Raw genomic sequence first — 10,660 nt, forward strand, 5'->3', positions numbered from 1 at the left:
ATATATATATATATATATATATATATATATATATATATATATATATATGTATAAATATATATATGTGCATGTATGTTCCAACCAGACTCTTTGTTTTCTGTGTCTGAGCACTCGCTGCTGACGCAAAGAGATTGGGAAACAAAGGAGTAAATTAAGTGAGAGTTGAAAAGTGCTGATTGGAAAGCTTTGAAAGCTCTGAATGGTCTTATTGATTTTGGTTGCCCCTATCCTCTAGGCTAGTGATGACTTCACATTCGCCACAGCTCAAGTCCATTCACTGAATCTGAAATGACTGGATTGCTGCCATGTTGATTCACACTGCAAAGTTTTCCACAAATGTGCCGGAAATGTTTAGAGACAATTGAGATTATCGCTGCTCTAGATACAGTTGAATCTACTGAATGTTTTAGGATTAGAAAAAGACTTCTATAAAAATGTCCATTTCTTTTGTCTTTTCTGTAAATAAGCAGAAACTGACTCTAAACTAGACTTCACACCCGGCCTGTTTTTTTTGAGTCTATGAAAGCTGCATATCACACACAACCTGATACCAAATACTGACAGCTGGAGCTACATCAGCAACATGGTTACAGAAACACTGTAAACTGAGGTGAAAACGTTGTAATGCCATTTTGCTCCTCTTACTAAAGCACCATGCTGTTTCCCATCCATGTCTCACCCTGGGATACAATCTAATTCACCTGTTGTGCTATTAACTTCTTGTTTTTAACTTGAGCATTCATCTGGAATCCCAGCTCTAAATGGATATCTTCAAAATGTTATTGCTCAACTTAATGTTGATGTTAGCTGTGTGTGACTGGTGCTGGAAAATCTGCCTAGTCAGGCTGAATCTGAGCACACACACACACACACGCGCACACACACACACACACACACACACACACACACACACACACACACACACACACACACAGACCCACACACACACACACACACACACAGACCCACACACCTCTACTAATTTGAATCTGGTAATAAAGATTTAATATGGATCTCAGTAGCTCTCTTTCACCGTACATCAACTCTCAAGAGGATAGCAGCTTTATTGCCTAGTTTTATGAGAGCACGAGTGTGTTCTGGTGTTGAAGCAAACTTGAACCCCCTCCTACCCCTTTTTTGTCTGAGAGAGGGGGCATTTGCCACCATTTCCAAATTCATATGTAGAAGCAATGCTTTATACAGTGGCACTATGCTCCCCAGTGCACCTTACAAAAAGGGTTTTTAGCTGAAGAGTTGAGCATGTCTCTTTTGCTTCACCTAATGTGCAGTGTTTGTGAATACTCAGGTGAGGTCAAGAAGCCTCAAAGTTAGTAGAATTCTCTAATTAGAATGGCAGCACATTATGTACTACCCAGTCTTCTGGGTTTTTGGAGTTGTATTCCACAGGCGGCTGGGGGGGGGGGGGGGGGGGGGGGGGGGGGGGGGGGGGGGGGGGGGGGCAGTGGAGGGCATCCTTGGAGCCATCCGAACTTGGACAACCTCAAGCCCTGTTCATAACTTGTACACTTTGCTAGATCCCCAAGCTCAGCAAAACTGGTGATCATGCACTGTAAGGAGGCATGCAGAAGAGCCCAGGCCAACACATGCAGTACACATGTAAAGTACTGCAACTTCCCCTTTTCACAGGAATTGCAAAGTGTGATGATTTGCAATTGTTGCGGTTGGAATCAAAGTGCGAGGACATCAGCATTAACTAAAGGAGGAAGAGATAAGAGAGGGAGACAAAGAATCCCTGCTGCCATCAGACTCTCCTCCGGGAGTTGGCAGCCTTCCTCCTCTGTTCTCATTGTCCTCGGCTGGCTTTGGCACCAATACTTCGGCGCAAAATGTGGGAGAGAAGAATAGTGTGGAAGAGACAGAAGCCTGCTAACTGACACTTGGAAATGGAAATCTCTCTGTGGACTTTTGATGTAGTTAAGGATGACAATCACAACACAGTTTTAGAGGCATTAGTTTTACATTTACAAATACAAAAGGTAGAGTCTGTTTTGGTGGCAAAGAAACATTTTTGGAAGATTGAAGGATTTCCCCTCCCTTAATCTTTGAAGGGGTTGAAGGGGTTGGGGTGGTGCGTGACCACGGAAGGCTTGTATCATGCTGGTATGCACAGAATCCAGGATTTGGCTTTGGACAAATGTTTGGCTTTTGGGCAGGGTTGGGTTTCTGCCAAAACTCCACCAAACCAAACCCTATGCTTGGACTAGAAGCACAACGCTGGTGGACGTAATGACTCAACCATTGATTAGGGGAAGGTGTTTATGTAGGTCGAGCGTTCGATACAGTAGGCTGTGAGAAAGTTAAAATGGAACTTGTGAGCAGCAGAAGTGATGTTTGGCAGTACTTTCAGTACAAAGAAGACGATTCAAGGCGAGCTACATGTTTAATTTGCAATGGTGATTTGTCTCGTGGTGGAAAGCACCCTACCCCATACACAACATCGCTGCGCTTATAACATTTGGTATGAAAACATCCGAAAACATATGAGTTGTGCATGAAGGCATCTGCATACAGTGGCCAAAATGCCGCGACTTCAGGTACAGCAAAGCAAGGACAGTCCCAGCTAAACACTCGTGTTAACCAGGCGACCATTACCAATGTGTTTAATGTGGTAAGGGACTGAGGATGGAAGCAGGATTCGGTATACACTTGTTGCCGAGTTACGAGACACTCTCTGTACAGATGCTAGTGAGATGCCGCTAGCAATGGTCGGATCAATCCAAATAATAATATTGATTCCATCGTTGGTACTGATATTGATCAATACCAGTGTAATGATATTGATACTTTAGTTTTAGTAATTTCTATCCAACTTCTACCAAAGTGTTTTTTTTTTTTGCACACACAAGCAGGACAGAGACGGAGCAGGAGAATGGCGGAGAGGAAGAGGAGCGCTGTGTGGCTATATCTTCAGGCCAAAAATGACGGAAACTGTATCATTTGTAACAAGACTGTAAGATACAGTGGTAACACAACTCATTTTGACAAGCTTATGAAAATTCTTTCCTGGGTTTAAACTTATTAATAATCCAAAAAAGAAAATCACAAAAACAATTAAACGGCATGAAAATCCATTCAGATTTAGCAATTTGATGATGCATCCACTTTAATTATTAAAAAGTATCTGTTGGTATTGGCGATACTGGCACTGTTTACTTGGTTACATTACAACAATACCAAAAATTGCAGTATCCATACCCCTAGCGAAAATATATATATATATATACAGTATATATGTGGCCATGCGATGGCCACATCCAGGCGGTCTGGCGGTGCATCTGTGGTTAAAGGTAGCGATTAATACAAGCTGATGTTAATGATCTGAGTAAGGTAATAAGGGTAAAAGTTGATTGCAGATCAGTTAAAAAATGCCCATATCAGCATATTGGAATTGGGACATCCCAACTAACAACACTTTTACGTGTTCGGAGTGAGAAAGGGTTGCTTCTAACAACTCATCTAAAAAGAAAAATACACATATGCAGATTCTTACATTGTTTTGAAAAGCATTATCTTACAGATACAGTTTTAATGAGCTGGACACAGCACTGTTACAGCAACTTTGTTACTATTAAATGAAATTATAAATGCCTTGGACAAAAAGCAACACTTGCGCTGCATTATTTGTGGATCTGTCCAAAGCATTTGACTCTGCTAACCATGAGCTAATAATAGATAGATTAAGTAACATTGGGATAGAAAACACAGCCATTAATTGGTTCAAAACTATCTTACAGAACAAACGCAAAGTGTTTCTACAGATGGTCTTAAATCAGACTTTTTAGAAATTTCTATGGGTGTTCTTCAAGGTTCGATTTTAGCCCCTATTTTGTTTTCTATATTCATAAATAATATTGGAAAGGACGTGCAAACTGCTAAACTGCACTTTTACGCAGATGATACTGTGATATATTCATTTGCCTCGTCACTGAACCAAGCCATGAATGACCTTCAGTTAGCCTTTCAACAGCTTCAAGTTTTGATGTGCTAAATACTAAGAAAACCAAATTTTAGACGTTTTCAAGGGCTCGTTCCAAATCCCCAGATAATGTAACTATTAACACATTAATTGGAGACATAATTGAAAATGTTTCATCATATAAGCATTTAGGGTTTTTGGCTGGAAAACAAACTTTCTTTCAAAGTTCATGTTGAAAGCTTGTAAAAAAGCTGAAACTAAGGCTGGGGTTTTATTTTAGAAATAAAACTTGTTTTAACATGTCAGCCAGATAAACACTTGTGCAAGCTACTTTTTTAAGTGTTTTGGACTATGGTGATGTTGTCTAAATGCATGCTGCCTCTAGTACTCTCCATTTTGTAGGTTCTGTGTACCATAGTGCTCTGCGCTTCTAAACTAAGTCTTATTCCCGTACTCATTAGTGTACACTGTATGAACTGGTAGGCTGGCCGTCACTTAGTCTACGTAGACAACTTCATTTATATATTTTTCTATACAAGGCCATGTTGGGTAAACTATCAGTATATTTATGTAATCTTCTCAAGCTGAATTCTAGCTGTTTTCATCTCCATTCCACCAGGTGGCGCTCTTACCAGGTTCCAAGGGTTTTACTGAGCTGGGGAAAAAAGCTTTCTCTTACTTCGCTCCATGGTCTTGGAATAACTTTCAAAACTTGCTCCATCTAAATGATCTAGTCCCATTAATTGAATTTAAGGCCATATTAAAATGCCATGTAATTCAGAAATGAAACTGCCAGATGTGACCTGTTCCTTTCCTCTATGTGTGATTTTGTGTATGCTGTATTTCTGTTTTTATTGTAACTGGTGTGCCGTCTTGGCCAGGTCTCCTTCAAAAAAGAGATTTCAATTTCAAGGGACTTACTGGTTAAATAAAGGTTAAATTAAAAAAATAAAATAAGGATTTAGGTCATCACGGTGCACCAACTGTGGTCACTATGCATAACACTTGTGAGCAAGTTCTACACTTTACACTTTTCCGTCTGGTAGTAAAATATTAGTGTAATTCTTAATGCAATCTGTGTCTTCACCTTTCAAGTCAGTGACATTAATTAAATGTTTGCATATTTAACATGAAGCTTCATGTTCATACCTACTTGATATGTTTTTCATTTTGACTGCATCCTTGTTTCTTTTATTAGTGTGAGGAAATAAGTTAACCAAAGTGAGACCACAAGCTCAGAAAATCTATGCTGATCCTTTATTAAAGATGAACGTGTCTCAGTCTTGTATTAGGTTACTGAAAATCACTTTGCATTCCCAGTGCTTAGTGACTGTCAGCCTCTCAGTTGATTATATGAAGAGAAATCAGTGCTGAGTTAGCTACCAGGAGATCAACCTGAGTCTGAACTTTCTCTCTAAGCAACACACAGCAAATGGACCTCCTGTATTATTTAACCAGGAGAAATCCATTGAGATTAAGAATGTCTTTTTCAAGGGTGACCTGGCCAAGACAGGCAGAAACAAAACAAGAAACAGAAGGGGACATAGTTAATAGAACTGAAATAAAGCAAAGCAATCTACATTACACCAATTTAAAATAGCCATTGTTGTAACCAGGAAAAATTATTGAAAAAAATGACATCTTAAAGAGTCTGCCTCCATTTCTTTTATTTTGTATTTAAAAGCATTTACCGAGGTGAATTCATTTAGTCTCAACTCATTCTGCATCTTATTCCATGCAGAGAGAGCCTTTTTTCCCTGTTCAGTCCGCGCATTAGGGACATAAAGCTAAATTATGGCCTGAGAACGTAAGAAGTGCTGACCAGCACTTTTCTGCGTGTGTCCTGAGTGGTGGTTGTTGTTGTTGTGAATCGACAGCAAGATTCCCTCAGGAATGTGCAGGGCTTAACCTGCAGGTAACAGTGCTTACAGTCAGGTGAACACACCACGACGCATCACTTGAACCCTCTGGGGGTTGAAGAAGACGGGTTTGCTTTGAGGGCATGACCAGTACATCGCCTCATCATTTGAACACAGGGGAGCCTATCAATTTTCTCAGAGGAGCCTGACTGTGCTGGTTTTTTCCTCATCCATCTTTAAGGACCTTAAGATTTTTTTGTTTTTGGGTGTTTGTGTTTGCCTACAGCTTCTGCTTGAATGCGGAAATAAATGTTGGATCCCCTGAATTCTGTAAAAGGAGGCTGTTTGTGGGCCACATTTGAAGGAGCCTTTGAAATGAAATGGGACAGCCTTCGTCGCGCCACTGTGACGCAAATCGGTCTAAGAATGCAGCCTCCGAAGGCTGTAGCCCCTGAAATGTTGCAGGGTGAGGTGCCTTGTAGCTCAGAGGAACAATGAAGCAGATAAAACATCACACTGGCAGGAAGGTTTGCTGGGAAAACTAATACTTATATTTTCAGTCTTCAAAAAGACGGAGGGAATTCGTCTTTACTCTGCTCAAACGGTTTTCAGACAAAACAGTCAAAAAGAAACTCTCACATTCTACTCACACAAAGTATAAGAGCCAACCTTTCCAGTTTAAACTGGTCTATCAGGTGATACATCAACCAGTAATTAACATAATTAACATTCTTTCAAACAAATCAACCTTTGTCTTTGTTAATTGATGTAAAGAATAAAGAAAAATAAGAACCTAGTGAGAGTAAATTACTACATTTATTAACAAAATAGCAAAAACAGTTAGTGAGGGATTGAGTGCATCATGAATCAGGACCTTTAAAACACAAAATAACAATTTTCCTACAAATAAAAAGTTAATAGGCATTAATAAATAATAAGTGTTTCCAATATAACACACTTTTGGCTGCTTACCTAGTCTGGTATGACCAATAGTTTATGTTGGTTATTGTTAGCAAACTTTAGATAGATATTGCTGTGTGACTGACATTACTGAGTCACGTTGTGGACTTAATAACTCTTGTCCACTTGTGCTACTGTTGCTCTATGTTTAAGAGATCCGGGGATTTGGCTGGCCACTCAATAACATCAATCTTGTTCATCTGAAACCAAGACTTTGCTCCCTAAGTGGAGTGTTTTGGGTCATTGTCTTGTTGAAAGACCCATTTCAAAGGCATTACCTCTTTAGCATGAGGCAACATGACCTCTTCAAGTATTTTGATGTATTGAAACTGATCCATGATCCCTGGTATGCGATAAATAGGCCCAACACCACAGTATAAGGAACATCCCCATAACATGATTTAGGCACCACCATGCTTTACTGTCTTCATAGTGTTCTGTGGCTTGAATTCAGTGCATGGGGATAATCGGACAAACAGTCTGCGGTCCCCTGACCCCAAAATAACAATTTTGCTCTCATCGGTCCACAGAATCTGGCTCCATTTCTTCTTTGGCCAGTCAATGTGTCCTTTGGCAAATTTCAACCTATTCAGTACATTTTTTTCAGAAATGGGACATTGCGGGGGCTTCTAGCTGATAGTTTTGCTTCACATAGCCTTCTTCGATCGTAACGGTACTCACAGGTAGCTTTAAGTCTTTGATTTTCCTGGAGGTTATCATTTGGTGAGCCTTTGCCGTTTTGACTATTCTTTGATCCATTCGAATGGTAGTTGACCGTTTTTCCCCACGTTGTTCAGGCTTTGGATGCCAATTCAAGGTATTTGAAATCATTTTGCCTGAGCAGCCTATAATTTTCTGCACTTTTTTATATGTTATCCCCTCTCCAATCAACCTTTTAATCAAAGTCCGGCGTTCCTCAGAGCAAGGTCTGGAACAACCCATTTTGCTGAGTATTTCAGTGTGAAATGCACTATAACCAGCATGCCCATTTGCTTCCTTCCTTCCTTAAATATGGGCCGTAATTGATACCTGGTTCTTCACAGAATCAATCAACTCACTAATTGAACACAACACTGCTATTATTTTGAACATGCCCCTTTCAATAACAGCTTCAGTTGCATAGAATGAGCGACCTGCACCTTATTGGTCCCATAATACTGTATCTGTAGTCTCTTTTATATAGACCTTAGTGGTCCCCTAATCCTGTATCCAAAGTTTATTTCCCAAAATTCAGTCTTGGTGCAGAATTACAGCCACCAGAGCCAGTCCCACAATGAGCTTTCCTTATTATGTGCCATTTCTGTGTTTGTAGCTATTGAGGAGAAGACCTTAAGCAGGTTAAGGGAATTAATTTTTTAAAACTCATAAAGTGAAATTTTCATGCCATGAGACCTTTACATTCTCCCTAGTCAGTCACATTTTTCCTGAAACATTTTATTTTTATGTTGCATTTTGGGTTAAAAGCCTTTATCTGCAATTTTTGACTGTAGATATACTGCTTTATTCTATTACCAATAACTATAGTAGCTATAATATAGTTTCACCAATTTCAGGTCGCATTACTGCTGAAACATATCAGATCGGGTATTGTTTGGTTCAGAAGCCTTTATCTGTGATTTTTCAGAATGGTAAGGATACAGCCACTTCATACAGGAGACCAGCATAGAGGTTCCCCACTAAGTCTCTCAGTCTTTAACTAGCTCAACAGAGTGGTTCCGGAAGTAGGGAAAGATTTTGATTACAAGCCATGATGTCTAAACCATCCAAGGTAGACTAAACATGGTTGTTAAGAAGGTTCCAGCTCCTATAGAAGACACAAGTCTTCGCTCTATAAATACAGCACATTTACATTTACATTTACATTTACAAGTCAGCATTAAATCAACCTTAATTTAAGAAAAACATATTTTATTTGCAAGTATTAGAAGTACTACACTACACACAATCCTAAGCATAATAGCAATGTCTCTGATAAGTGGAGCACGCTGTTGCCATGGATTTGTTCTCTGCAATGGCTATTGCTAGCTGTCGCGACTGACTGAGGTCTATGAACATTTCTGTACATTCTTGTACTTTTGGCATCTTGCGGTTTTCAAAGGTTTTTTGTGGTTAGGATTCATCTCAAAGCTCAAATTTTTCACGGTAGAAAGTGTTTTTTCATTCCACTACAATCTAACCTTAGCATACTGCTAACTAACAAGATGCTGCATGCCATAACAACATAGCTGTAATGCAGGTCATTTCTCCCCAAATCCCGGTCACTTTACAGGGGCGGCTGTTGCTCAGCGGTAGAGCCATTTGGTAAATAATTGCCTGTCAATTGGAAGGTTGGTGGTACAATCCCTGGCCCTGCAGTCCCATGTCAAAGTGTCCTTGGGCAAGACACTGAACCCAGAGTTGCCCCCAATGCTGGGCCATTGGAGTTTAAATGTGTGGGACTGTATCTGATGAGCAAGTGGCACCTTGTACGGCAGCCTAGGCCACAGTGTTTGCATTTGTAAGAACGGTGAATGGTTCCAGTACTATGTAAAATCACTTTGAGTAGTTGTTAAGATTAGAAAAGCGCTATATAAATACAGCCCATTTACTGCTGGGACATGTCCGGTTGTGTAGTATTTGGTATAAAAGCCTTTATTGGTGATTTGTCACAAAGTTCTAATATATACTCTGTTGCAGTAGCTCCAGCTGATACTAGTTCCGGAGATTCTAGGAAACACGCTGGCCAAGCAGAGCAGACGGCTTTTCCGGGATTAGGGATTAAAGAGAAAGGCATCCCTACATAGGGTAAATACAGGTGCAGCAACCATGAGCAGTTTGAGATTATTATTATTTTTTTACATTTATGCACGTATGTTCTAGTACAAACACAAAATGCGAGTTTTATCCTAAAAATGCTAGATACTAGTCCTTTAGATGACACAAGAAAATATTTAGAAATGAAGAAATTATACAAAATGGCATAATAATGTAATTGTATAATGTTGACGTGGCTTTTGTTCAGAAAAGGCTTTACACACAGTTACTGAACAAGCTGCAGAATACAAATCCCTCCACAGCCATCTGATACAAAAATCATGAATTATGTTGACATTCTGACAGGCTGATTTCTGTTTTTAATAAAAATCCAGTAACACTGAGCTGTTGTATCGAACCAGCCCTGCAGCAAAGCCCATACCTCCACCAAGAACATTTTGGAAACACTGCTCAGAGGTATTGTGGCAGTGAGATTAATTACTTCATCATTGCTTCTCTTGCTGCATTAAAATTGACAACATAAGGAGATGCCATTGTACAACAGAGGCAGGTACACTGGAAGTCAGTAAGAGTTTGGGGGGCTTAAAAAAAAAAGTCCATTTGATGCCCTACTAAATTCTGCGTGATATTTATGTTTTTTGCCCGGATGGCCTGGATAGTGTATGTTTAATACATATTATCATTTTAATGTTCTTTAAAAATGTATGTTAAGTTTATGATGAAGCGGCCACAGCAGCTACCCAGTAAACAACATAGAATCAATGCATGAGAACTCCAAGAAGAGGAGGAGAGAGTAAGACAGTGTTTGGAGGAACAATAACCAAGTTATTATAGTTTAAATAATGCAGGATGATAAGGATACAGCCGCTTCATACAGGAGACCAGCATAGAGGTTCCCCATTGAGCTCCATATGAGACAGCTGTCACTCAGTCTTTAACTATGGAGCTCAACAGAGTGGTTCCGGAAGTAGGGAAGGATTTTGATTATAAGCCATGATGTCTAAACCATCCAAGGTAGACTAAGCATGAACTGCGAGGTTGTTTAGAAGGTTTCAGCTCCTATAGAAGACACAATGTTATGGTTTGGGGTTTTTGTTGGGGTATTTTTCCTGTTTGGCCTTCCCTGTGTTTTTGTCCCGGTTTTCCCATT

The 10,660-nt window shown here is 39.8% G+C and overlaps 1 protein-coding gene across 1 annotated transcript in view; it reads left to right on the plus strand.

The window, feature by feature from the left end:
- Positions 1 to 10,660, plus strand: part of LOC117955456 (kin of IRRE-like protein 3) — a 198,763-nt gene that overhangs the window by 604 nt on the left and 187,499 nt on the right. The window lies entirely within an intron of this gene.

This window comes from Etheostoma cragini, chromosome 13 (assembly GCF_013103735.1).
Source record: "Etheostoma cragini isolate CJK2018 chromosome 13, CSU_Ecrag_1.0, whole genome shotgun sequence".
Taxonomy (NCBI): Eukaryota; Metazoa; Chordata; class Actinopteri; order Perciformes; family Percidae; genus Etheostoma; species Etheostoma cragini.